Raw genomic sequence first — 27847 nt, 5'->3', positions numbered from 1 at the left:
TCCACAAAGCTTCCAGAAGACCGGAGGGGAGACGAAGTGGGGCCACGGGGCGCCGCCACACTAGGGCGGCGCAGCCTAAGGGGGGCCCGCGCGGCCCTAGCGTGTGGGGCCCCCGTGACTCTCCCGACTCCGCCCTTCCGCCTACTTAAAGCCTCCGTCGCGAAACCCCCGATACCGAGAGCCACGTTACGGAAAACCTTCCGAGACGCCGCCGCTGCCAATCCCATCTCGGGGATTCAGGGAGATCGCCTCCGGCACCTCGCCGGAGAGGGGAATCATCTCCCGGAGGTCTCTTCATCGCCATGATCGCCTCCGGATCGATGTGTGAGTAGTTCACCCCTGGACTATGGGTCCATAGCAGTAGCTAGATGGTCGTCTTCTCCTCATTGTGCTATCATGTTAGATCTTGTGAGCTGCCTATCATGATCAAGATCATCTATTTGTAATCCTTCATGTTGTGTTTGTTGGGATCTGATGACCCACAAGTATAGGGGATCGCATCAGTCTTCGCGGGTAGTAAAACACAATTTATTGATTCGACACAAGGGGAGACAAAGAATACTTGAAAGCCTTAACATCGGAGTTGTCAATTCAGCTGCACCTGGAAACAGACTTGCTCGCAAGAGTTTATCGATAGTAATGAGTTTTATAGCAGATAGCGATAGTGAAATAACAACGACAGAGTAACCGAGACAACGAGTAGTGATTATAGTAAACAGCAGGATTAAAATACCTGTAGGCACGGGGACGGATAACGGGCGTTGCATGGATGAGAGAAACTCATGTAACAATCAAGCAGGGCATTTGCGGATAATAATAAAACGGTGTCCAAGTACAAAGCAATCAATAGGCATGTGTTCCAATTATAGTCGTACGTGCTCGCAATGAGAAACTTGCACAACATCTTTTGTCCTACCGAGTCGGTGGCAGCCGGGCCTCAAGGGAATCTATTGGATATTAAGGTACTCCTTTTAATAGAGTACCGGAGCAAAGCATTAACACTCCGTGAACACATGTGATCCTCACATCACTACCATCCCCTCCGGTTGTCCCGATTTCTGTCACTCGGGGCCATTGGTTCCGGACAGACGACATGTGTATACAACTTGCGAGTAAGACCATAAACAATGAATATCATGATGAAATAATAACATGTTCAGATCTGAGATCATGGCACTCGGGCCCTAGTGACAAGCATTAAGCATAACAAGTTGCAACAATATCATCAAAGTACCAATTACGGACACTAGGCACTATGCCCTAACAATCTTACACTATTACATGACCAATCTCATCCAATCCCTACCATCCCCTTCAGCCTACAGCGGGGGAATTACTCACACATGGATGGGGGAAACATGGCTGGTTGATGACGAGGCGTCGGTGTTGATGGCGGCGATGATCTCCTCCAATTCCCCGTCCCGGCGGAGTGCCAGAACGGAGACTTCTGGCTCCCGAGACGGAGTTTCGCGATGTGGCGGCGTTCTGGAGGGTTTCTGGCGACTTCGACTCCTCTCCGTGCGTTTTTAGGTCGAGGCCGATAAGTAGTCCGAAGGAGGGCGTCGGAGGCCGACCGAGGGGGCCACACGCTAGGGCCGCGCGCCCCCCTCCTGGGCCGCGCCGCCCTAGGGTGTGGGGCCCTCGGGCCTCCACCGACTTGCCCTTCCGGCTCCGTGAGTCTTCCGGGAAAATAGGCCCTTCGTCTAAATTCCGAGGTTTTTCCTGAAAGTTGGATTTCTGCACAAAAACGAGACACCAGAACAGTTCTGCTGAAAACGACGTTAGTCCGTGTTAGTTGCATCCAAAATACACAAATTAGAGGCAAAACAATAGCAAAAGTGTTCGGGAAAGTAGATACGTTTTGGACGTATCAACTCCCCCCAAGCTTAGCTTATTGCTTGTCCTCAAGCAATTCGAGTTAACAATCGAGCGATAAAAGAACTTTCACGAACACATTTGTTCATATGATGTAAATATTCTCATGCTATGGCTAACACTTAGGCAGTTCACAATAAGATACATGCAAATAAGATCATCTAATAGCTATGTCAATCATGGAAAGGTACCAACAATTAATAATAAGCATCATGAATCATGTATATAAGCAGGATTGCAATGTTCATAAAAGAGTATGATAGAGTGGTATCTCGCTTGCCCATATTTGATCAGCAAAACATAAATGCTCGAGCAGCTCGAAGTTCATAGAAAGACTAGAAATAGTGATTGTCAAAGATAAAAGCATCAAAGTTATACCACAATCAATCATATTTTGAGACAAGCATATTACACTAAGAATGACGAGTTGTGCTCTCAAGAAAGTGCTCAAAGAAAGGATGGAGACACAACATAAAAGTAAAAGATTGACCCTTCGCAGAGGGAAGCAGGGATTAACATGCGCTAGAGCTTTTCATTTTTAAAACAGGAGTGAAATTGTTTTGAGAGGTGTTTGTTGTTGTCAACGAATGGTAATGGGTACACCAAATACCTCGCCAACCGGACTTTCAAGAGCGGCTCCCATGAAGGACGTTATTTCTACCATCAAGGTAGATCATCCCTCGTCTCTTTTGTTTACACACGTATTTTAGTTTTATTATAGGTGACACTCCCCCCAACCTTTGCTTACACAAGCCATGGCTAACCGAATCCTCGGGTGCCTTCCACCAATCACATACCATGGAGGAGTGTCTATTTGCAAATTTAAGTTGCTTACTGATGAATCAGAGCAAAACATGTGAAGAGAATTATTAGTGAAATTTGATTAATTGGGGCTGGGAACCCCATTGCCAGCTCTTTTTGCAAAATTATTGGATAAGCGGATGTGCCACTAGTCCGTACGAAAGTCCGTCAAGAGTAAATGACAAGGTTGAAAGTTAAACACCACATACTTCCTCATGAGCTATGAAACATTAACACAAATGGAGAAGCATTTTGAAGGTTTAAAGGTAGCGCATGAGAATTTACTTGGAATGGTTTGAAATGCCATGCATATGTATTTATGGTGGACACTTTGGAATAACTTGGTTTTCATGTGTTTGGAAGCACGAGCAGCGTTCCCGCTCAGTACAAGTGAAGGCTAGCAAAAGACTAGGGAGCGACAAATCAAGAGAGCAAGAATCGTCATAATCATGCTTGCGGCAAAATAAATTAACTGAGGCATAAAAGTGATACCGTAACTCGAAGCAATGTAAATCATTGAGGCTTAATTGACTCTTGTTCAGTCATATGCATGCGTGAGCATGTGCCAAGTTAATTTAAACGAATTATTCAGAGGAGGATACCACAATATCATACCTATCTATGAATAAAACAATGCAAGCAAACATCCATGACATGCTACTCATATTAACAGATTGGAGCTAAACATGACAGATCATGAACTACTAGACTTTCTTAAATGACATATACCTCACATGAACCAACTAAGCATGCTCACATGGATGAGTATATGTACAAAAATGAAAACAAATAGAGTTCATACCAGCCTCTCACCACAATCAGATTGTCGAATATCGTCATTATTGCCTTTTCACTTGTGTAGCTTGGATAATATGAAATGAAAACCACGCTCCAGCCACCGAAGACCAATGAACTCATAATGAACTTTACCAACCAAAGAAGAACAGAAAATATTTTTGGTGTTTTCGAATTTGAGAACAAGAACAAAAGGAAACAAGCAAACAAAGAAAAATCTTTTTGGGTTTTCTTATAGCAAACTAGCAATAACAAATAAAGGAAATAAATGCAAGAAACTAAAGTAAACAAGTGGTGAAGAGAAACAACAGAAATATTTTTGGTCTTTTTGTGTTTTAGGAAAGAAACAAAGCAAGAACAAGAAAATGAAAACTAAAAGAAACACAGAAAAGCGAGATGGCAGAAATCTGCCAAAACTTGACAGCAGTACAGAAATCGATTTTTACAAAAATCTTCCGTTGGTCAGCTCGAAAAGTGTTCAACTAATGAAAGTTAGATAACAATCTGGGGAACATGTACAAAAATTGGCAGCTCAAAATAACGTTCTGGCTGTGCGCACAAATTTTTCTAGTAACAGTCCAGAATCTGTTTTCAGGCAGCACTTCCCAAATATCATCTCCCTCTCATTAGAAAACCACTCAAAGAAGCTAAACAAGTATATACAAGTATCCAGCAACCATAATATGCAAAGAATGAGTGATGCCGGTATACCTCACCCCAAGCTTAGGCTTTTGGCCTAAGTGGAGATCAACCCCAACGAGGGTCTGGGTTCCATGCCGGTGGATCGTACATGGAGTAGTCATAATAAGGTACCGATGCAGAAGAAAAGCGTGGAGGCTCCTCATGCCCAACTTGTTGATGCGAAGAGTTTGCTGCATCTGATGACGAGTCGAGGTGTTCCTCGACCTCATCCGTGTTGTCTCTTGCACGATGGCCATCTATCTCTATGTATGCCTTCAGTTCACCTTCCGTGACTGACCAATCCTCCCTGGAATCAAGGTTAAACAGAGCAGGTGCAGGAAATCCTACTAATTTTTCAGTTTTCTTAGTTATTGTCCAAGATTTCTTGTAAAATGTTATTCTGTAAGACAGGTTGCTCAAATTAGACGAATCGAAACAAATTCATGCTTAATCATGGAGACTATGTCAAGTTTCTCTATGGGGAGCTGAATATCAAGATGGTGAGGTTCTACATTATGCATAGCTAATAAGCGAGAGGCGATGAGACCTCCACAAATTCCTCCCTTCTCACGGTTAGTAGCAAGTCTGTTGGCTATCAAAGCACCCAAGTTATAAGTCATATTACCTTGTAATGCAGCAGCTAGAAAGGCTAGACCCTGGATAGATATTTTACTTCCATTCTTTCTTGCTAGAACGCACTTGGTAATGAAATAAGCAAAGTAACGAATAGCCGGGAAATGAATGCTACTGATTTTACCACCATCCTCTGAGAAGCTTCTTCCATGACAAATCATCTTGAAAAGGTCCAAGAACTCTTGCGGCGATCCCTTTATCTTCTCGCATGATCCCCATTGTGGCACTCTGATTGCTGCAGAAAAATCATTGAATGGCAAGTTGACAGTTTTATTATAAATTCTGTACTGAACCATGGGGTTAGATCGCGACCAATTGAATTTAAAATCCTGCACTACTGACATAGTCAGTTTTGCATATTGGCATGGTTCACCATCAACAAAATCATCCAACCCTGCACGAGAGATTAGACTTTGAACATCCTGCAAGATCCCCGCACTTCTCATAAAATCCACGCACGGGTAGTAAGCGGGGTATACTCCTTCTTCTCGGTGAACTCTCATGACCTGTTGCACCTCCAATTCTTGTTGGTTAAGTTGGTGCCTACTCCCTTCCATTTTCTGAAATTTTTCAACAAACAATATAAAACTTGATTTGGTGACATATAATTGAGGGAAACTACCATAGGAACTTGCTAGAGTACTAATCATGCATCAAAACTAGTTTCTACCACTTAGAACAAGCATGCAAGCTCACTAAACATGTTACCTACAGCAGCAAAATATTCAAGATATACTCCACCAAACAAAATTCTACTTGCATAATCGAAGGAGTCACATACCGAAGAGCAAATGTGCCAAATCTCAGACAGAAATCTGGGCTGAGCAAAGAGATCGAGAAATCTGGAGTTCTTGAGCAAAAACACGAGTGAGAGGAAGCTGGTATCGATTTTTTTCGGGAGAGAGAAGTGTGTGGGAGGAAGAGATGCTAAAGTGGGGTAAAGGGGGGCCCACACACCAGGGTGGCGCGCCCCCCTTGCTAGCCGCGCCAGCCTGTGGTGTGCCACCCTGGGGTGCCCCACTGGTCATCCCCAGGTGCTCCCAGGTGCCTCGTCGAAAAATAGGACCAACGGTATAATTTTTGTGAATTTTTGAAAACTTTGAAAAATGCACATTTCTGGGTATTAAGTTTATTATTACTGGCCAGGAAATTTTTTGAAATCTCCAAATAACTAAGGAACTTTGCAAAATAGAAATGCTACAGCAACTAGAGCAAGTGGAGGAAGAAAGGGATGTTGTTTACCTCCTCTATGCATATAAAAAGTATTTGTTAACAAGGTTGATCAAGTCTTGCCACCAAATAAATTTTACATAGCATAAGAAGAAATAAACCTCAAATCAATCATGTTACCTTGAATTGTATTGATATGGATCCAATCATAAGAGTTTGATATTCTTCTTTAGGCTCATATATAGGACAATCAATAGTTCCCACTTTGATAGTTCTCACATTAGAAATAGTATTAACTCCACACGCTTTCTCAATCCTCTTGGGAAAATAAACGGTATGCTCCCTATCATCAACATTGAAAGTAACCTTTCCTTTATTGCAATCAATAACAGCCCCTGCGGTGTTAAGAAAAGGTCTCCCAAGAATAATAGACATATTATCATCTTCGAGCATTTCCAACACAACAAAATCAGTTAATATCAAGCAGTTATTAGTAACTTGAACAGGAACATCCTCACATATACCAACAGGAATAGCGAGTAGATTTATCAGCCATTTGCAAAGATATATCAGTAGGTATCAACTTATCTAAGTAAAGTCTCTTATAAAGAGAAAAAGGCATAACACTAACACCGGCTCCCAAGTCACATAGAGCAGTTTTAACATAATTATTCTTAATAGAACAAGGAATAGTAGGTATACCTGGGTCACCAAGCTTCTTTGGAACCTTACCATTAAAAGAGTAATTAGCAAGCATAGTGGAAATTTCCTCATTGGGGATTTTCCTTTTGTTAGTAACAATATCTTTCATATACTTTGAATAAGGAGGCAATTTAATAGCATCAGTCAAAGGGATTTGCAAGAATAAAGGTTTCATCCAATCACAAAATTTATTATAGTGTTCCTCTTCCTTTGATTTTAGTTTCTTAGCAGGAAAAGGCATTTGCTTTTGCACCCAGGGTTCCCTTTCATTACCATGTTTCTTAGCAATAAAATCTTCTTTAGTATACTTTTTATTTTTATCTTGCTTTCCAGGTTCATCTTCATCTTCTTCTTTATCAGAATGATCATTCTTATCATTACCATTATTATTATCATGTTCATTACCACTTTCAGTTTCAGCATCGGAAATAGAAATACTATTAGAATCATTAACAGGTTCAGAGGATTCTACAACATTTTTATGTTTCTTCTTCTTTTTCTTAGAAGGAGCTCTAGGTTCAATGCGTTGAGAATCTTGTTCAATTCTTTTGGGATGCCCTTCAGGATATAGAGGGTCCTGGGTAGAGACACCACCTCTAGTTGTTACTTCATAAGCATGTTTCTCCTTAGAATTATTTTGTAATAAGTCATTTTGCACTTTAGTGAGTTGATCAATTTGAGTTTGAACCATTTGAAAATGTTTAACAAGCATCTTAACATCATTGGAGGTTCTCTCCACAATATCATGAAAATTGCTAATAGCTTGAGAATTTTCCATTAGATGATTCTCTACTCTCATATTAAAATTTTCTTGCTTAACAATATAATTATCAAACTCATCTAAGCATTGCGCAGGAGGTTTTGAATACGGAATATCTTCCCTAGTAAAGCGCTGAAGGGAGTTTACCTCAATCATGGATGAAGGGGGAATTATCTCACATATATCTTCTATGGGAGGTAGATTTTTCACATCTTCAGATTTAATACCTTTCTCTTTGAGAGACTTCTTGGCTTCCCTCATATCTTCATCATTCAATTTAATTAAACCCCTCTTCTTCAATATTGGCGTTGGAGTTGGTTCAGGCGTAGTCCAATCATCATGATTCCGGCCTATTTTAGCCAATAATTCTTCAGCCTTCATCCGGAGTTCTTTTCACGAAAACACAACCAGCACAACTATCCAAATATGCCCTAGACTAAATGGTTAGTCCACTATAAAATATATCAAGTAGATCATTCTTTTCCAAATCATGTCCAGGTCGAGCTCTGATAAGAGAACAAAATCTTGCCCAAGCCTCAGGCAATTTCTCTTCATCTCCCTGGTCAAATCTATAAATTCTCTGTAAAGCAATATGTTGAGCACTAGCAGGAAAGTATTTTCGAAAGAAAACATCACGCAAATCAGTTGGACTTTTAATAGAACCAGGAGGAAAATTATTATACCAAGTTTTAGCATCATCCTTTAATGAGAAAGGAAAAAATTTAGCGACAAAGTAAGTACGCATCTTGATATCATCAGAAAACAAACTACTCATAGAAGAAAGTTCAATCATGTGTTCTACAGCACTTTGTTTTTCAGTACCACAAAAGGGTGCTTTCTCTACAATAGCTATATGAGATAGATCAAGAGAAAAATCATAATCTTTATCCTTTATGCATATAGGAGATGTGGCAAATTTAGGATCAGGAGATAACTTATGTCTAACAAGTATATTGTGTGAGAAACTTTTTAATTTTACTTGCATCAGCGGTAGCATTGCATCTATTAATAAGATCATCATTAAGCTCCACATAATCTTCATCGGCATCATCACTAGAATAATCAAGTTCGGGTGAACTAACGGGTGTAGTAGCATCGGGAGTTTCAAGCATTTTCAATTTGTCTAGACCTAGCAATTGTAGCATCTAGAAACGATCCCAATGAACCACTATCATCAAGCACAGCAGAAACATTATCAATATTATGAGAGTTTTCAGATTCAGCAGAAGTACCAGCAAGTGAAGCTTGTGGCGGTGAAACAAGTCGACTTATCACAGATGGTGAATCAAGAGTAGCAGAGGTACTCAGAGCTATACCTTTTCTTGTAGTGGATGGTAATATGGCGACTTTAGGATCGCGAGTTTTACCCATGATGGAGAATTTGCAGCGAACAATATCAATCCAAGTGAACTTCCAAATAAAGCTATGCTCCCCGACAACGGCGCCGTAAAACGAGTCTTGATGACCCACAAGTATAGGGGATCGCAAGCAGTCTTCGCGGGTAGTAAAACCCAATTTATTGATTCGACACAAGGGGAGACAAAGAATACTTGAAAGCCTTAACAGCGGAGTTGTCAATTCAGCTGTACTGGAAACGAGACTTGCTCGCAAGAGTTTATCGAGTAGTAACGGTTTTATAGCGATAGCGGTAGTGAAATAACAGAGCAGAGTAACGAGAGACAACGAGTAGTGATTATAGTAAACAGCAGGATTAAAATACCGTAGGCACGGGGACGGATAACGGGCGTTGCATGGATGAGAGAAACTCATGTAACAATCAAGCGGGGCATTTGCGGATAATAATAAAACGGTGTCCAAGTACAAAGCAATCAATAGGCATGTGTTCCAATTATAGTCGTACGTGCTCGCAATGAGAAACTTGCACAACATCTTTTGTCCTACCAGCCGGTGGCAGCCGGGCCTCAAGGGAATCTACTGGATATTAAGGTACTCCTTTTAATAGAGTACCGGAGAAAAGCATTAACACTCCGTGAACACATGTGATCCTCACATCACTACCATCCCCTCCGGTTGTCCCGATTTCTGTCACTTCGGGGCCATTGGTTCCGGACAGCGACATGTGTATACAACTTGCAGGTAAGACCATAAACAATGAATATCATGATGAAATAATAACATGTTCAGATCTGAGATCATGGCACTCGGGCCCTAGTGACAAGCATTAAGCATAACAAGTTGCAACAATATCATCAAAGTACCAATTACGGACACTAGGCACTATGCCCTAACAATCTTACACTATTACATGACCAATCTCATCCAATCCCTACCATCCCCTTAACCCTACAGCGGGGGAATTACTCACACATGGATGGGGGAAACATGGCTGGTTGATGAAGAGGCGTCGGTGTTGATGGCGGCGATGATCTCCTCCAATTCCCCGTCCCGGCGGAGTGCCAGAACGGAGACTTCTGGCTCCCGAGACGGAGTTTCGCGATGTGGCGGCGTTCTGGAGGGTTTCTGGCGACTTCGACTCCTCTCCGTGCGTTTTTAGGTCGAGGCCGATAAGTAGTCCGAAGGAGGGCGTCGGAGGCCGACCGAGGGGGCCACACGCTAGGGCCGCGCGCCCCCCTCCTGGGCCGCGCCGCCCTAGGGTGTGGGGCCCTCGGGCCTCCACCTGACTTGCCCTTCTGCTCCGTGAGTCTTCCGGGAAAATAGGGCCTTCGTCTAAATTCCGAGGTTTTTCCTGAAAGTTGGATTTCTGCACAAAAACGAGACACCAGAACAGTTCTGCTGAAAATAGCGTTAGTCCGTGTTAGTTGCATCCAAAATACACAAATTAGAGGCAAAACAATAGCAAAGGTGTTCGGGAAAGTAGATACGTTTTGGACGTATCAGGATCCGATGAATATTGAATACTATGTCAAGTTGATTATCAATCTATCATATATGTTATTTATGTTCTTGCATGCTCTCCGTTGCTAGTAGAGGCTCTGGCCAAGTTGATACTTGTGACTCCAAGAGGGAGTATTTATGCTCGATAGTGGGTTCATGCCTCCATTAAATGCGGGACGATGACGAGAAAGTTCTAAGGTTGTGGATGTGATGTTGCCACTAGGGATAAAACATCGATGCTTTGTCTAAGGATATTTGTGTTGATTACATTACGCACCATACTTAATGCAATTGTCCGTTGTTTACAACTTAATACTCGGAGGGGTTCGGATGATAACCTCGAAAGTGGACTTTTTAGGCATAGATGCATGCTGGATAGCGGTCTATGTACTTTGTCGTAATGCCCTGATTAAATCTCATAGTACTCATCATGATATATGTATGTGCATTGTTCTGCCTTCTTTATTTGTCAATTGCCCAACTGTAATTTGTTCACCCAACATCTGCTATCTTATGGGAGAGACACCACTAGTGAATTGTGGACCCCGGTCCTATTCTTTACATCTGAAATACAATCTACTGCAATTGTTCTTTACTGTTCTTCGTAAACAAACATCATCATCCACACTATACATCTAATCCTTTGTTTACAGCAAGCCGGTGAGATTGACAACCTCGTCGTTACGTTGGGGCAAAGTTCCGTGATTGTGTTGTGCGGGTTCCACGTTGGCGCCGGAATCCCCGGTGTTGCGCCGCACTACACTCCTCCGCCATCAACCTTCAACGTGCTTCTTGACTCCTACTGGTTCGATTAAACCTTGGTTTCTTACTGAGGGAAACTTGCTACTGTGCGCATCACACCTTCCTCTTGGGGTTCCCAACGGATGTGTCAACTACACGCATCAAGCAAATTTATGGCGCCGTTGCCGGGGAGATCAAGACACGCTGCAAGGGGAGTCTCCACTTCCAATCTCTTTACTTTGTTTTTGTCTAGCTTTATTTTATTTACTACTTTGTTTTCCGCATTATATCAAAACACAAAAAAATTAGTTGCTAGCTTTACTTTATTTACTGTCATGTTCTCTATATTAAAAACACAAAAAAATTAGTTACTTGCATTTACTTTATTTAGTTTGCTTTATTTACTACTGCTAAAATGGGTACTGTTGAGAATACTAAGTTGTGTGACTTCACTAGCACAAATAATAATGATTTCCTATGCACACCTATTGCTCCACCTGCTACTACAGCAGAATTCTTTGAAATTAAACCTGCTTTACTTGAATCTTGTTATGAGAGAGCAATTTTCTCGGTGTTAGTTCCGATGATGCTTGCTTGCCCATCTTAATAATTTTGTTGAACTATGTGAAATGCAAAAGTATAAGGATGTAGATGGTGACATTATAAAATTAAAATTGTTTCCTTTCTCCTTAAGAGGAAGAGCTAAAGATTGGTTGCTATCTCTGCCTAGAAATAGTATTGATTCTTGGACTAAATGTAAGGATGCTTTTATTGGTAGATATTATCCTCCCGCTAAAATTATATCTCTGAGAAGTAGCATAATGAATTTTAAGCAATTATATAGTGAACATGTTGCTCAAGCATGGGAGAGAATGAAATCTTTGGTAAAGAATTGCCCAACCCATGGACTGACTACTTGGATGATCATCCAAACCTTTTATGCAGGATTGAATTTTTCTTCGCGGAACCTATTGGATTCAGCTGCTGGAGGTACCTTTATGTCCATCACTTTGGGGGCAGCAACAAAGCTTCTTGATGATATGATGACAATTTACTACGAATGGCACACGGAAAGAGCTCCACAAGGTAAGAAGGTAAATTCTGTTGAAGAAACCTCCTCCTTGAGTGATAAGATTGATGCTATTATGTCTATGCTTGTGAATGGTAGATCTAATGTTGATCCTAATAATGGTCCTTTAGCTTCATTTGTTGCCCAAGAAGAACATGTTGATGTGAACTTCATTAAAAATAATAATTTCAACAACAATGCTTATAGGAATAATTCTGGTAACAACTATAGGCCATATCCTTCTGCTAATGGTAATAGATATGGGAATTCTTATGGGAATTCTTACAACAATAATAGGAGTGTACCTCCTGGTCTTGAAGCCATGCTTAAAAAATTTATTAGTACACAAACTGCTTTTAACAAATCTGTTGAGGAAAAGCTTGATAAAATTGATATTCTTGCTTCTAAGGTTGATAGTCTTGCCTCTGATGTTGATCTTTTAAAATTGAAAGTTATGCCTAATAAGGATATTGATAATAAGATTGTTACTACAGCAAATGCCATCCAAGTTCGAATTAATGAGAATATTAGATTGATGGCCGAATTGCATGCTAGGTGGGAAAGAGAAGAAAACGAAAAACTAGCTAAAGAGAATAATGTAGCTAAAGTTTGGACTATTACCACCACTAGTAATGTTAATGATTCACATGTTGCTACACCTCCTACTATCAATGGTAAAATAATTGGTGTTGGCAATGTTCCTACTCCTAGTGCAAAGCGTGCAAAATTGCCTGAAACTGCTAAAACTGCTGAAACTAATAAAACTGCTGAAATTTTTCAAAATATTAGGGATAATGATCCCATTGCTGTAGATGATAATGGTTTAGACTTTGATGATTGTCACATCTCTGAAGTTATAAAGTTTTTACAAAATCTTGCTAAAAGTCCCAATGCTAGTGCTATAAATTTGGCCTTTACAAAACATATTACAAATGCTCTCATAAAAGCTAGAGAAGAGAAACTAAAACTTGAAACCTCTATTCCTAGAAAGTTAGAAGATGGTTGGGAGCCCATCATTAAGATGAGGGTCAATGATTTTGATTTTAATGCTTTATGTGATATTGGTGCAAGTATTTCTGTTATGCCTAAGAAAATTTATGATATGCTTGACTTGCCACCATTGAAAAATTGTTATTTGGATGTTAATTTTGTTGATAATGCTATAAAGAAACCTTTGGGGAGGATTGATAATGTTCGTATTATGGTTAACAATAACCTTGTCCCCGTTGATTTTGTTGTCTTGGATATTGAATGCAATGCATCTTGTCCCATTATATTGGGAAGACCTTTTCTTCGAACTGTTGGTGCCACCATTGATATGAAGGAAGGTAATATTAAATATCAATTTCCTCTCAAGAAAGGTATGGAACACTTCCCTAGAAAGAGAATGAAGTTACCTTATGATTCTATCATTAGAACAAATTATGATGTTGATGCTTCATCTCTCGATAATACTTGATACACACTTTCTGCGCCTAGCTGAAAGGCGTTAAAGAAAAGCGCTTATGGGAGACAACCCATTATTTTACTTCTGCACTTTATTTTATATTTGAGTTTTGGAAGTTATTTACTACTGTAGCAACCTCTCCTTATCTTTATTTTATTGCATTGTTGTGCCAAGTAAAGTCTTTGATAGTAAAGCCAATACTAGATTTGGATTACTGCGCAGGAACAGATTTCTTGCTGTCACGAATTTGAGCAGTAGTCCCTGTAGAAAAATCAAAAAAATCTGCTAATTTACGTGCGTGATCCTCAGATATGTACGCAACTTTCATTCAATTTGGGCATTTTCATCTGAGCAAGTCTGGTGCCACTTTAAAATTCGTCTTTACGAACTGTTCTGTTTTGACAGATTCTGCCTTTTATTTCGCATTGCCTGTTTCGCTATGTTTGATGGATTTCTTTGTTCCATTAACTTTCAGTAGCTTTGTGCAATGTCCAGAAGTGTTAAGAATGATTATGTCACCTCTGAATATATGAATTATGCACTGACCCTCTAATGAGTTTGTTTCGATTTTGGTGTGGAGGAAGTTTTCAAGGGTCAAGAGAGGAGGATGATACAATATGATCAAGAAGAGTGAAAAGTCAAAGCTTGGGGATGCCCCCGTGGTTCATCCCTGCATATTTTAAGAAGACTCAAGCGTCTAAGCTTGGGGATGCCCAAGGCATCCCTTCTTCATCGACAACTTATCGAGGTTCCTCTAGTGAAACTATATTTTTATTCCGTCACATCTTATGTGCTTTACTTGGAGCGTCTGTTTGTTTTTATTTTTGTTTTTGTTTGAATAAATCGGATCCTAGCATTCTTTGTTTGGGAGAGAGACACGCTCCGCTGTTTCGTATGAACACATATGTTCTTAGCTTCATCTTTAATGTTCATTGCGAAAGTTGGACTATTTCATTCATTGTTATATGGTTGGAAACGGAAAATGTTGCATGTGGTAAATGATTTAATGTCTTGAATAATGTGATACTTGGCAATTGTTGTGCACATATAGATCTTGTTTAAGCTCTTGCATCATGTACCTTGTACTCATTAATGAATAACTACATAGAACTTGTTAAAATTTGATTTGCATGATTGATCTCTAGAGTCTAGATATTTTCTGGTTGAGGTGTTTGAACAACAAGGAGACAATATAAAGTCTTATAATAGTTACAATATGTTCATATGTGAGCTTTGCTGCACCTTTTATACTTGAGTTTGCTTCAAACAACCTTGCTAGCCTAGCCTTGTATTGAGAGGGAATTCTTCTCATGCATCCAAATCCTTGAGCCAATAACCTTGCCATTTGTGTCCACCATACCTACCTACCACATGGTATTTCTCCGCCATTCCAAAGTAAATTACTTGAGTGCTACCTTTAAAATTTCTATTCTTTGCCTTTGCAATATATAGCTCATGGGACAAATAGCCTTAAAAACTATCGTGGTGAAGAATATGTACTTATGTGTCTTATTTCTTAATAAGTTGCTTGTTGAGCGGTAACCATGTTTTTTGGGGACGCCATCAACTCTTTTACCTTTGTTGAATATCATGTGAGTTGCTATGCATATTCGTCTTGTCCGAAGTAAGGGCGGTTCTCACAATCAAATGGTTTGAGTATGCATACTTGTTAGAGAAGAACATTGGGCCGCTAACTAAAGCCATGATTCATGGTGGAAGTTTCGGTTTGGACAACCAATCCTCAATCTCTTATGAGAATAATAAGCGTTGTTGAATGCTTATGCATTAAAGAGGAGTCCATTATACTGTTGTCTATGTTGTCCCGGTATGGATGTCTAAGTTGAGAATAATCGAAAGCGAGAAATCCAATGCGAGCTTTCTCCTTAGACCTTTGTACAGGCGGCATAGAGGTACCCCTTTGTGACACTTGGTTGAAACATATGCTATGCAATGATAATCCGTATTAACCCAAGCTAATTAGGACAAGGTGCGAGCACTATTAGTATACTATGCATGAGGCTTGCAACTTATAAGATGTCTTATACATAACTCATATGCTTTATTACTACCGTTGACAAAATTGTTTCTTGTTTTCAAATGAAAAGCTCTAGCACAAATATAGTAATCAATGCTTCCCTCTGCGAAGGGCCTATCTTTTACTTTATTATTGAGTCAGTTTGCCTATTCTTTCTATCCCAGAAGCAAACACTTGTATCAACTGTGTGCATTGATTCTTACATGTTTACTTATTGCACTTGTTATATTACTTTGTGTTGACAATTATCCATGAGATATATATGTTGAAGTTGAAAGCAACCGCTGAAACTTTATCTTCCTTTGTGTTGCTTCAATGCTTTTACTTTGAATTTATTGCTTTATGAGTAACTCTTATGCAAGTCTTATTGATGCTTGTCTTGAAAGTATTATTCATGAAAAGTCTTTGTTATATGATTCATTTGTTTACTCATTATCTTCATCATTGCTTCGAATCGCTGCATTCATCTCATATGCTTTACAATAGTATGATCAAGATTATGATAGCATGTCACTTCAGAAATTATCTTTGTTATCGTTTACCTACTCGAGGGCGAGTAGGAACTAAGCTTGGGGATGCTTGATACGTCCCAAACGTATCTATAATTTCTTATGTTCCATGCTACTTTTATGATGATACTCACATGTTTTATACACATTATATGTCACATTTATGCATTTTCCGGCACTAACCTATTGACGAGATGCCGAAGAGCCAGTTGCTGTTTTTGGTTTCGAAATCCTAGTAAGGAAATATTCTCGGAATTGGACGAAATCAACGCCCGGGGGCCTATTTTTCCACGAAGCTTCCGGAAGACCGGAGGGGAGACGAAGTGGGGCCACGGGCGCCGCCACACTAGGGCGGCGCGGCCTAAGGGGGGCCCGCGCGGCCCTAGCGTGTGGGGCCCCCGTGACTCTCCCGACTCCGCCCTTCCGCCTACTTAAAGCCTCCGTCGCGAACCCCCAGTACCGAGAGCCACGATACGGAAAACCTTCCAGAGACGCCGCCGCCGCCAATCCCATCTCGGGGGATTCGAGAGATCGCCTCCGGCACCCTGCCGAGAGGGGAATCATCTCCCGGAGGTCTCTTCATCGCCATGATCGCCTCCGGATCGATGTGTGAGTAGTTCACCCCTGGACTATGGGTCCATAGCGGTAGCTAGATGGTCGTCTTCTCCTCAATGTGCTATCATGTTAGATCTTGTGAGCTGCCTATCATGATCAAGATCATCTATTTGTAATCCTTCATGTTGTGTTTGTTGGGATCCGATGAATATTGAATACTATGTCAAGTTGATTATCAATCTATCATATATGTTATTTATGTTCTTGCATGCTCTCCGTTGCTAGTAGAGGCTCCGGCCAAGTTGATACTTGTGACTCCAAGAGGGAGTATTTATGCTCGATAGTGGGTTCATGCCTCCATTAAATGCAGGACGAGTGACGAAAGTTCTAAGGTTGTGGATGTCTTGTTGCCACTAGGGATAAAACATCGATGCTTTGTCTAAGGATATTTGTGTTGATTACATTACGCACCATACTTAATGCAATTGTCCGTTGTTTACAACTTAATACTTGGAGGGGTTCGGATGATAACCTGAAAGTGGACTTTTTAGGCATAGATGCATGCTTGGATAGCGGTCTATGTACTTTGTCGTAATGCCACGATTAAATCTCATAGTACTCATCATGATATATGTATGTGCATTGTTATGCCTTCTTTATTTGTCAATTGCCCAACTTGTAATTTGTTCACCCAACATCTGCTATCTTATGGGAGAGACACCACTAGTGAATTGTGGACCCCGGTCCTATTCTTTACATCTGAAATACAATCTCTTGCAATTGTTCTTTACTGTTCTTCGCAAACAAACATCATCATCCACACTATACATCTAATCCTTTGTTTACAGCGAGCCGGTGAGATTGACAACCTCGCTGTTACGTTGGGGCAAAGTTCTGTGATTGTGTTGTGCAGGTTCCACGTTGGCGCCGGAATCCCTGATGTTGCGCCGCACTACACTCCTCCGCCATCAACCTTCAACGTGCTTCTTGACTCTACTGGTTCGATTAAACCTTGGTTTCTTACTAAGGGAAACTTGCTACTGTGCGCATCACACCTTCCTCTTGGGGTTCCCAACGGACGTGTCAACTACACGCATCAATAAGCATTCAACAACATATTCTCATAAGAGATTGAGGATTAATTGTCCAAACTGAAACTTCCACCATGATACATGGCTTTGGTTGGCGGCCCAATATTCTTCTCTAACAATATGCATACTCAAACCATTTAATCATGACAAATCACCCTTACTTCAGACAAGACGAACATGCATAGCAACTCACATGATATTCAACAAAGGTAATAGTTGATGGCGTCCCCAGAAACATGGTTACCGCTCAACAAGCAACTTATTAAGAAATAAGATACATAAGTACATATTCTTCACCACAATAGTTTTTAAGGCTATTTTCCCATGAGCTATATATTGCAAAGACAAAGAATAGAATTTTAAAGGTAGCACTCAAGTAATGTACTTTGGAATGGCAGAGAAATACCATGTAGTAGGTAGGTATGGTGGACACAAATGGCATAGTTTTTGGCTCAAGGATTTGGATGCACGAGAAGAATTCCTCTCAATACAAGGCTAGGCTAGCAAGGTTGTTTGAAGCAAACTCAAGTATAAAACGGTGCAGCAAAGCTTACATATGAACATAAGCAAGCATTATAAAACTTTACATCGTCTTCCTTGTTGTTCAAACACCTTAACCAGAAAATATCTAGACTCTAGAGAAACTAATCATGCAAACCAAATTTTAACAAGCTCTATGTAGTTCTTCATTAATAGGTGCAAAGTACATGATGCAAGAGCTTAAACATGATCTATATGAGCACAATAATTGCCAAGTATCAAATTATTCAAGACATTATACCATTTACCACATGCAGCATTTTCTGTTTCCAACCATATAACAATGAACGAAGCAGTTTCAACCTTCGCCATGAACATTAAGAATAAAGCTAAGAACATATGTGTTCATACGAAACAGCGGAGCGTGTCTCTCTCCCACACAAGGAATGCTAGGATCCGATTTTATTCAAACAAAAACAAAAACAAAACAAACAGACGCTCCAAGTAAAGCACATAAGATGTGACGGAATAAAAATATAGTTTCACTAGAGGTGACCTGATAAGTTGTCGATAAAGAAGGGATGCCTTGGGAATCCCCAAGCTTAGATGCTTGAGTCTTCTTAAAATATGCAGGGATGAACCACGGGGGCATCCCCAAGCTTAGACTTTTCACTCTTCTTGATCATATTGTATCATCCTCCTCTCTTGACCCTTGAAAACTTCCTCCACACCAAACTCAAAACAAACTCATTAGAGGGTTAGTGCATAATTGAAAATTCATATATTCAGAGGTGACATAATCATTCTTAACACTTCGGACATTGCACAAAGCTACCGAAAGTTAATGGAACAAAGAAATCCATCAAACATAGCAAAACGAGGCAATGCGAAATAAAAGGCAGAATCTGTCAAAAGCAGACAGTCCAGTAAAGACGAATTTTCAGGGCACTTAACTTGCTCAGATGAAAATTCCCAAATTGAATGAAAGTTGCGTACATATCTGAGGATCACGCACGTAAATTGGCAGATTTTTCTAAACTTCCTACAGAAGGGGCTGCTCAATTTCGTGACAGTAAAAAATCTGTTTCTGCGCAGTAATCCAAATCTAGTATCATCTTTACTATCAAAGACTTTACTTGCACAACAATGCAATAAAATCAAGATAAGGAGAGGTTGCTACAGTAGTAACAACTTCCAAGACTCAAATATAAAACAAAAGTGCAGAAGTAAAATAATGGGTTGTCTCCCATAAGCGCTTTTCTTTAACGCCTTTCAGCTAGGCGCGGAAAGTGTGAATCAAGTATTATCAAGAGATGAAGCATCAACAGAGGGGTTTGGAGTTTTCTCAACTATGATTGTATCTTATCTATGTAAGTTTCAGAGGCCCCTTTTTCCTTACTCTTAGGCTTGCTATTCTCATCAAACAAATTTTCAAGAACAATCCAATCATAATTCTTTTCTAGTGCCTCGCACATTCCTAAGAGCTTGCAAGGTATTGATGTCTTAATCTCCCCTTCACAATTAACTTTATTAGTGTACTTTAATCTATCTTTTTCCATTTTTTAAAGGGTACTAGCAAAGTTGGTATAAGAGCCAAGCCTCTTATATTTAATAAAGACTTTTCTAGCTTCTCTTGCTACATCACCAAATTCTTTAAGAAGGGTCTCTAAGACAAAATCTTTCTTTTCTCCTTCCTCCTTATCACAGAGTGTAAGAAACATATGTTGCATTACGGGGTTAAGATTAACATATCTAGCTTCCAACATGTGTACTAAAGAAGCAGCAGAAATTTCATAAGTAGGAGCAAGTTCTACCAAGTGTCTATCTTCAAAATCTTCAGCTGTACTAACATGAGTGAAAAAATCTTCTATATTATCTCTTCAAATTATAGACCCTCGTCCTACCGGTATATCTTTAAGAGTGTATTTAGGAGGAAACATGATGAAATAAACAAAAGGTAAATAAAGTAAATGCAAGTAACTAATTTTTTTGTGTTTTCAGTATAGAGTACAGGACAGTAAATAAAGTAAAACTAGCAACTAATTTTTTTGTATTTTTTGATATAGAGAGCAAACAAAGCAGTAAATAAAATAAAACAAAGAAAGACAAAAACAAAGTAAAGAGATTGGATGTGGGAGACTCCCCTTGCAGCGTGTCTTGATCTCCCCGGCAACGGCGCCAGAAAACTGTCTTGATGGCGTGTAAGACACACGTCCGTTGGGAACCCCAAGAGGAAGGTGTGATGTGTACGGCGACAAGTTTTCCCTCGGTAAGAAACCAAGGTTATCGAACCGAGTAGGAGTCAAGGAACATGTGAAGGTTGTTGGTGGCGGAGTGTAGTGCGGCGCAACACCGGGGATTCCGGCGCCAACGTGGAACCTGCACAACACAATCAAAGTACTTTGCCCCAACGTAACGAGTGAGGTTGTCAATCTCACCGGCTTGTCTGTAAACAAAGGATTAAATGTATAGTGTGGAAGATGATGTTTATTTGCGAAGAACAAGTAAAGAACAAGTATTGCAAGTAGATTGTATTTCAGATGTAAAGAATGGACCGGGGTCCACAGTTCACTAGTGGTGTCTCTCCCATAAGATAAATAGCATGTTGGGTGAACAAATTACAGTTGGGCAATTGACAAATAAAGAAGGCATAACAATGCACATACATATATCACGATGAGTACTATGAGATTTAATCAGGGCATTACGACAAAGTACATAGACCGCTATCCACCTTCAGGTTATCATCCGAACCCCTTCCAGTATTAAGTTGCAAACAACAGACAATTGCATTAAGTATGGTGCGTAATGTAATCAACACAAATATCCTTAGACAAAGCATTGATGTTTTATCCCTAGTGGCAACAACACATCCACAACCTTAGAACTTTCTCGTCACTGTCCCGCATTCAATGGAGGCATGAACCCACTATCGAGCATAAATACTCCCTCTTGGAGTCACAAGTATCAACTTGGCCGGAGCCTCTACTAGCAACGGAGAGCATGCAAGAACATAAACAACACATATGATAGATTGATAATCAACTTGACATAGTATTCCATATTCATCGGATCCCAACAAACACAACATGTAGCATTACAAATAGATGATCTTGATCATGATAGGCAGCTCACAAGATCTAACATGATAGCACAATGAGGAGAAGACAACCATCTAGCTACTGCTATGGACCCATAGTCCAGGGGTGAACTACTCACACATCTATCCGGAGGCGATCATGGCGATGAAGAGTCCTCCGGGAGATGATTCCCCTCTCCGGCAGGGTGCCGGAGGCGATCTCCTGAATCCCCAGAGATGGGATTGGCGGCGGCGGTGTCTCTGGAAGGTTTTCCGTATCGTGGCTCTCGGTACTGGGGTTTTCGCGACGAAGGCTTTCAGTAGGCGGAAGGGCGGAGTCGGAGGGCTGACGGGGGCCCCACACTATAGGGCGGCGCGGGGCCCACCCTGGCCGCGCGGCCCTGTGGTGTCGGCGCCCCGTCGCCCCACTTCGTTTCCCTTTCGGTCTTCTGGAAGCTTCGTGGAAAAATAAGACCCTGGGCGTTGATTTCGTCCAATTCCGAGAATATTTCCTTTGTAGGATTTCTGAAACCAAAAACAGCAACTGGCTCTTCGGCATCTCGTCAATAGGTTAGTGCCGGAAAATGCATAATAATGACATAAAGTGTGTATAAAACATGTGAGTATCATCATATAAGTAGCATGAAACATAAGAAATTATAGATACGTTTGAGACGTATCAGGGCCCGAGTGCCATGATTTCAGATCTGAACATGTTATTGATTCATGATGATATTCATTGTTTTATGATCTTACCTGCAAGTTGTATACACATATTGCTGTCCGGAACCCGAGGCCCCAAAGTGACAGAAATTGGGACAACCGGAGGGGAAGGTTGTGATATGAGGATCACATGTGTTCACGGAGTGTTAATGCTTTGCTCCGGTGCTCTATTAAAAGGAGTACCTTAATTACCAGTAGTTTCCCTAGAGGCCCGACTGCCACCGCTGGTAGGACAAAAGATGTTGTGCAAGTTTCTCATTGCGAGCACGTACGACTATATATGGAACACATGCCTATGGTTATTTAGTACTTGGATACTGTTTTATTATTATCTGCAAATGCCCTGCCTTGATTATTACATGAGTTCTCTTATCCATGCAGCGCCCGTTCATCCATCCCTATGCCTACGATATTTTAATCCTCGCTGTTTACTATAATCACTACTGCTGTCTTTATTACACTCGCTGCTTATATTTCACTATCGCTACTCCTATAAAACTGTTGCTATCGATAAACTCTTGCGAGCAAGTCCGTTTCCAGGTGCAGCTGAATTGACAACTCCGCTGTTAAGGCTTACAAATATTCTTTGGCTCCCCTTGTGTCGAATCAATAAATTGGGTTTTACTTCCCTCGAAGACTGTTGCGATCCCCTATACTTGTGGGTCATCAGTATGCTGATTATGCTAACTTCATTGTTTCCAAGTACTTGCCTCCAACCTTTTCAGCTCAGCAAAGGAGGAAATTCCTTTATGACTTGAGGCATTATTTTTGGGATGACCCACACTTATATAAAGAAGGAGTGGATGGTGTTATGCGAAGATGTGTCCCCGAATATGAACAACAAGAGATATTGAGTAAGTGTCATGGTAGTGTTTATGGAGGACATCACGCCGGAGATAGAACCGCACAAAAGGTTCTACAGTCAGGTTTTTATTAGCCAACTCTCTTTAAAGATGCAAGAAAGTTTATTTTATTTTGTGATGAATGTCAAAGAGTTGGTAACATCTCTAGACGCAATGAAATGCCTAAGAATTATACTCTTGTTATTGAACCATTTGATTGTTGGGGATTGACTTCATGGGTCCTTTCCCTTCTTCAGAAGGTAACACTCATATACTTGTTGCTGTTGATTATGTTACTAAATGGGTGGAAGCCATACCCACAAAAAGTGCTGATGGTGAGACCTCTTTAAAAATGCTTTTAGATGTTATTTTTCCTAGGTTTGTAGTACCTAGATATCTTATGACTGATGGAGGTTCTCATTTTATTCATGGTGGTTTTAGAAAAACTCTTGCTAAATATGGTATTAATCACAGAATTTCTTGAGCTTATCATCCTCAAACTAGTGGGCAAGTAGAATTATCAAATAGAGAAATTAAATCTATCTTGCAAAAGACTGTTAATAAATCCAGGAAAAATTGGGCTATTAAGTTGAAGGAAGCGTTGTGGGCTTATAGAACTGCTTATAAAAATCCTATGGGTATGTCTCCTTATAAAATGGTTTATGGAAAAGCTTGTCATTTACCTTTAGAGCTAGAGCACAAAGCTTATTGGGCTGTAAGAGAAATTAATAAAGATTTTAAACTTGCCGGTAAGAAAAGGTTGCTACAATTGAGTTCTTTAGATGAGTGGAGAAGTGAAGCTTATGAAAATGCTAAAATTTTTAAGGAGAAAGTTAAGAAATGGCATGATAGAAGAATTATTAAAAGAGAATTTAATGTTGGAGATAAAGTCCTATTGTATCGGTCTCGTCTCAGATTTTTTGCAGGGAAATTACTCTCAAAATGGGAAGGACCATATGTCATTGTGGATGTGTATCGCTCAGGGGCAATAAAAATTGCTTCGCTGAAAGATGATGCCACACAAGTGGTGAATGGACAAAGACTCAAACATTATATTTCTGGAGATTCTTACAATGAAGATGTTGATGTTATTCGAGTGGTGACTCCAGAAACTTTCATCAAGATCAAATTGATAGTTCTGCAGAGTTCGACTTCGAATAGGTAACATTTTTGGTAGTAAAAAGTCCGCGTTTAACTTTCCGAACAATATTTTTGCTATTTTTAGAAAATATGAAAAATTACGAGATAGAATCAGAGAGGAGGAGGCGCACGAGGGCACGTCCCCACGTGGTGGCGCGGGCCCCACCCTGGCCGCGCCGCCATATGGGACGGCTCCTCGGAGTTCCTCTCCCACTCGGGTTCGACCTGGTACTTTCATTTTGTCCTGAGAATTTCTGTTATATAATCCCCCGGATCCCTCGAGGTCCGTATATTGTCTACTCGTCGTGTTTTGTTTCGACCTGTTTCTGTTCAGATGTCGTCGCAAGGTTCATCCTCAGAAGATTATGCAATGCGTCGCAACCGTGAGCTCCTCCAGGATCTAGATCAAGGAACTTTCGTTGGATGGGCGGAAGAGGAAAGGGTCGTGACAAGACGGAAAGAGATGGATGAGAGTGTCAAGGAGGAAGTGAAGAAGATGTCATCAATAAAAAGAGAGCGGCAAGCTGTGGGGAGTAAGCCAATCTTAGTGGGATCGGTTAACACTCGACATTCTTTTTCTCATAACTTGCAGGGACCTTTACCACCTGCCCCTAGCCTCAACTCTTCCCTTGCTGTGGAGGAAGCTTTTCGGGTTACCGATGAGTTTTGTGATCAATACCGTGTTCTGAGAAGGGAAGTGGAGATACTTCAGGAGGAGAACAACCGACTTCGCAGAATGCTGGAGTGGTTCCTCACTCCCATCAGGGTCGTTCCACCATCACCACCGAAGGAGTAATTCACCATTGGTATTGGCACCCCTTGGATTGTTCCAAGCTTGGGGGGAGTGCCGCGGTATCACATTATCACTATCTTTTACCTTTTTACTATCAAGTAGTGTCATATCATGAGTAAGGAAGTTATCATATAAGATGGTTAGCAGTGTGGAAGTATCTCTCTTTTAGTTGGTTATCTATGTATCCTTTGGTGTGAGTTATCGTTATGGAATATTAATGAGAAGTTTTATCATTTACGTTTTGCACACCTTATTTTAGTTTGCAATTTCTGTTATATGATTGATCTTGTTGTTAGTATTGGTATCACTTTGGGAGCATCAAGTAAATCTATTTGGTTTTGCCAAACTTAGCATTGGTCAACAGCAACAATACTTTGAGGCTTAGGTAGAAAAGATGGAAGTACATGTAGATATATTATTTCATTAGCTTTCTTTCTTGTTAGCTAATGAGCTTAGTATTCTGAAGTTAAAATTGTTTGTGCTTACAAGGAAGATGCATGATTGTTTCTATCACATGTATATTTGTTTGTTTCCCTCAACTCTTATGCTTGCTAACCAACCTTGCTAGCCAAAGACCTGTACTGAGAGGGAATGCTTCTCGTGCATCCAAAACCTTAAACCAAACCCATGCCATTTGTGTCCACCATAACTACCTATTATGTGGTATTTTGCGCCACTCCAAGTAAATATTTCATGTGCTACCTTTAAACAATTCAAAAGTTATTATCTCTTATTTGTGTCAATGTTTTACAGCTCATGAGGAAGTATGTTGTGTTTTATCTTTCAATCTTGTTGGGCAGACTTTCACCAATGGACTAGTGGCACATCCGCTTATCCAATAATTTTGCAAAAGAGCGGCAACGGGTGCCCGACCCCAATTAATTAACTTTCATTAATAATTCTGTTCACATGTTTTGCCCTGATTTATCAGTAAGCAACTTAATTTTGCAATAGACACTCCTCCATGGTATGTGAAATGTTGGAAGGCACCCGAGGATTCGGTTAGCCATGGCTTGTGAAAACAAAAGGTTGGGAGGAGTGTCATCTATAAATAAAACTAAAATACATGTGTAAACAAAAGAGAAGAGGGATGATCTACCTTGCTGGTAGAGATAATGTCCTTCATGGGAGCCGCTCTTTGAAAGTCTGTTTGACAAGGGGATTAGAGTGCCCACTACCATTCGTTGACAACAACAAACACTTCTCAAAACTTTATTTTTATGCTCTCTATATGATCTCAAAACTTGAAAAGCTCTAGCACATGATTTAATCTCTGCTTCCCTCTGCGAAGGGCCTATCTTTTACTTTTATGTTGAGTCAGTAAACCTATTCCCCTCTATCTCAAGCAAGCAATTGAGTTGTTGTGATCCAACCATTTATATTGTGATCTATTTAATCATGTCTTTTATTCTTCCTTGTTTGGTACAAAATTTTATCTGAATGAATATAACTTTGAAGGTTATCAATGATTGTGAGGAGATTGTTATGATTGAGCATGTAAGTTCTGCCATATAAGCTCTAATATAAAGGCTCTGCTCGAAAGATAAGTATAATCTGTTAATTGTTCTTTGACCAAGAACGAAGTTTTCCATCACCAATTATGATTTCCTATGCACCTTTATTTGTGATTTCCCTTTACTTGTTTCAAGCTGAGTTATATGAGGAAGTTGTTTACTAGAATGTATTGTGTGAATTAATAAATGTGATGCTTCTTGTCCGTATTTTATTTATCGACTCTTCACTCCATAAACATGTGGTCTTGTTTGCGAGTTCGGTTTCGCTTGGGGACAAGCGAGGTCTAAGCTTGGGGGAGTTGATACGTCCATTTTGCATCACTATTTTATATCATAATTTACTGTTATTCATTGATATATTTCATATTTAGAGATGATACTTATGTTATTTCACCTATTTTGCATGTTTCATGATTATTGGAGAATTACTCACCGGAGTTAGAATTCTGCTGGAAAAAGCACCGTCAGGATACAATATTTCTGAAGATCAACAATTGACGGAAAATACACCGAAGCTCCTATTTTTCTAGATGACGGAGCCAGCCAAAAGGGGAGGCCGAGGAGGGCCGCCATGGGCCCCCCCATGGGCCGGCGCGGCCACCAGGGCCGGCGCGCCGCCACGCGGGGAGGGGGCCCACGACCCCCTCAGCCATCGCCCTTTCGCGTACTTCATCTGGCAGAAACCCCAAGGTGCGGGGGAGGATCGAGGATAGTCATCGCCGCCTCCTCGAGGCGGAAAACACCAGAGAGAAAAGAGCTCTCCGGCAGGCAGAAATCTGCCGGGGAAATTCCCTCCCGGAGGGGGGAAATCGTCGCCATCGTCGCCGTCATTGTCAACACCCGGATTTTTAGGTCCAGATGCCTATTATGCCATTCATCGAAATCCCAGGAATATTGTTTTTGCGAGACATAATAGATTGATATCACAGAACATCATTCATTACAACACCATAATAGTCTTACATAAAAAAGGATCACATGATCCGAGTCTCATTACAACACTTGATCTAATGATCAATTACATAACACATAGCGGAAATACGTAGTAGAGGTCCATCCGTTTCACGAGAACCGTTGACGTCGGGAGTAGTCCTAGTTGTCGTAGACGTCCTGCTCGTCCTTCATCACGATGTCGGGGCTCATCTTCATAGTATGGCCATTTGAATAGCCAGGAACACAGCCATGAGTACTTTAAAGTACTCGCAAACTAATACTAGTGTAAGCACTAACAATTATATTAATGGGGTTCTAAGCTCTAGGTTCATTTGCATAAAGCCAGTTTTATTTCATAAGCATTTAGTAAACAAAGACTCTTCATTTGCCTAACTTAACTTAAGTGGGAACATTAGTGTCATTCCCACAACTCTGTTGTGATTCAAAGTCAAAGTCACCTTTCAAACTCAAGTCACAACACTACAAGAAAAGTTCTGATAGACAACGTCTCAAAATCGTCCGCTAAGGGGTATTTTTCGTCGCCTATGGGCCTAACCCGACGATATGGGTTCTGTTGTGGAAAGCTCGCGTCGAGGCAAAGTCCTACGACGATTTTTTCGGTC

Source organism: Lolium rigidum, chromosome 1 (assembly GCF_022539505.1).
Source record: "Lolium rigidum isolate FL_2022 chromosome 1, APGP_CSIRO_Lrig_0.1, whole genome shotgun sequence".
NCBI classification, from domain to species: domain Eukaryota; kingdom Viridiplantae; phylum Streptophyta; class Magnoliopsida; order Poales; family Poaceae; genus Lolium; species Lolium rigidum.
This window is presented reverse-complemented; position numbering follows the sequence as displayed.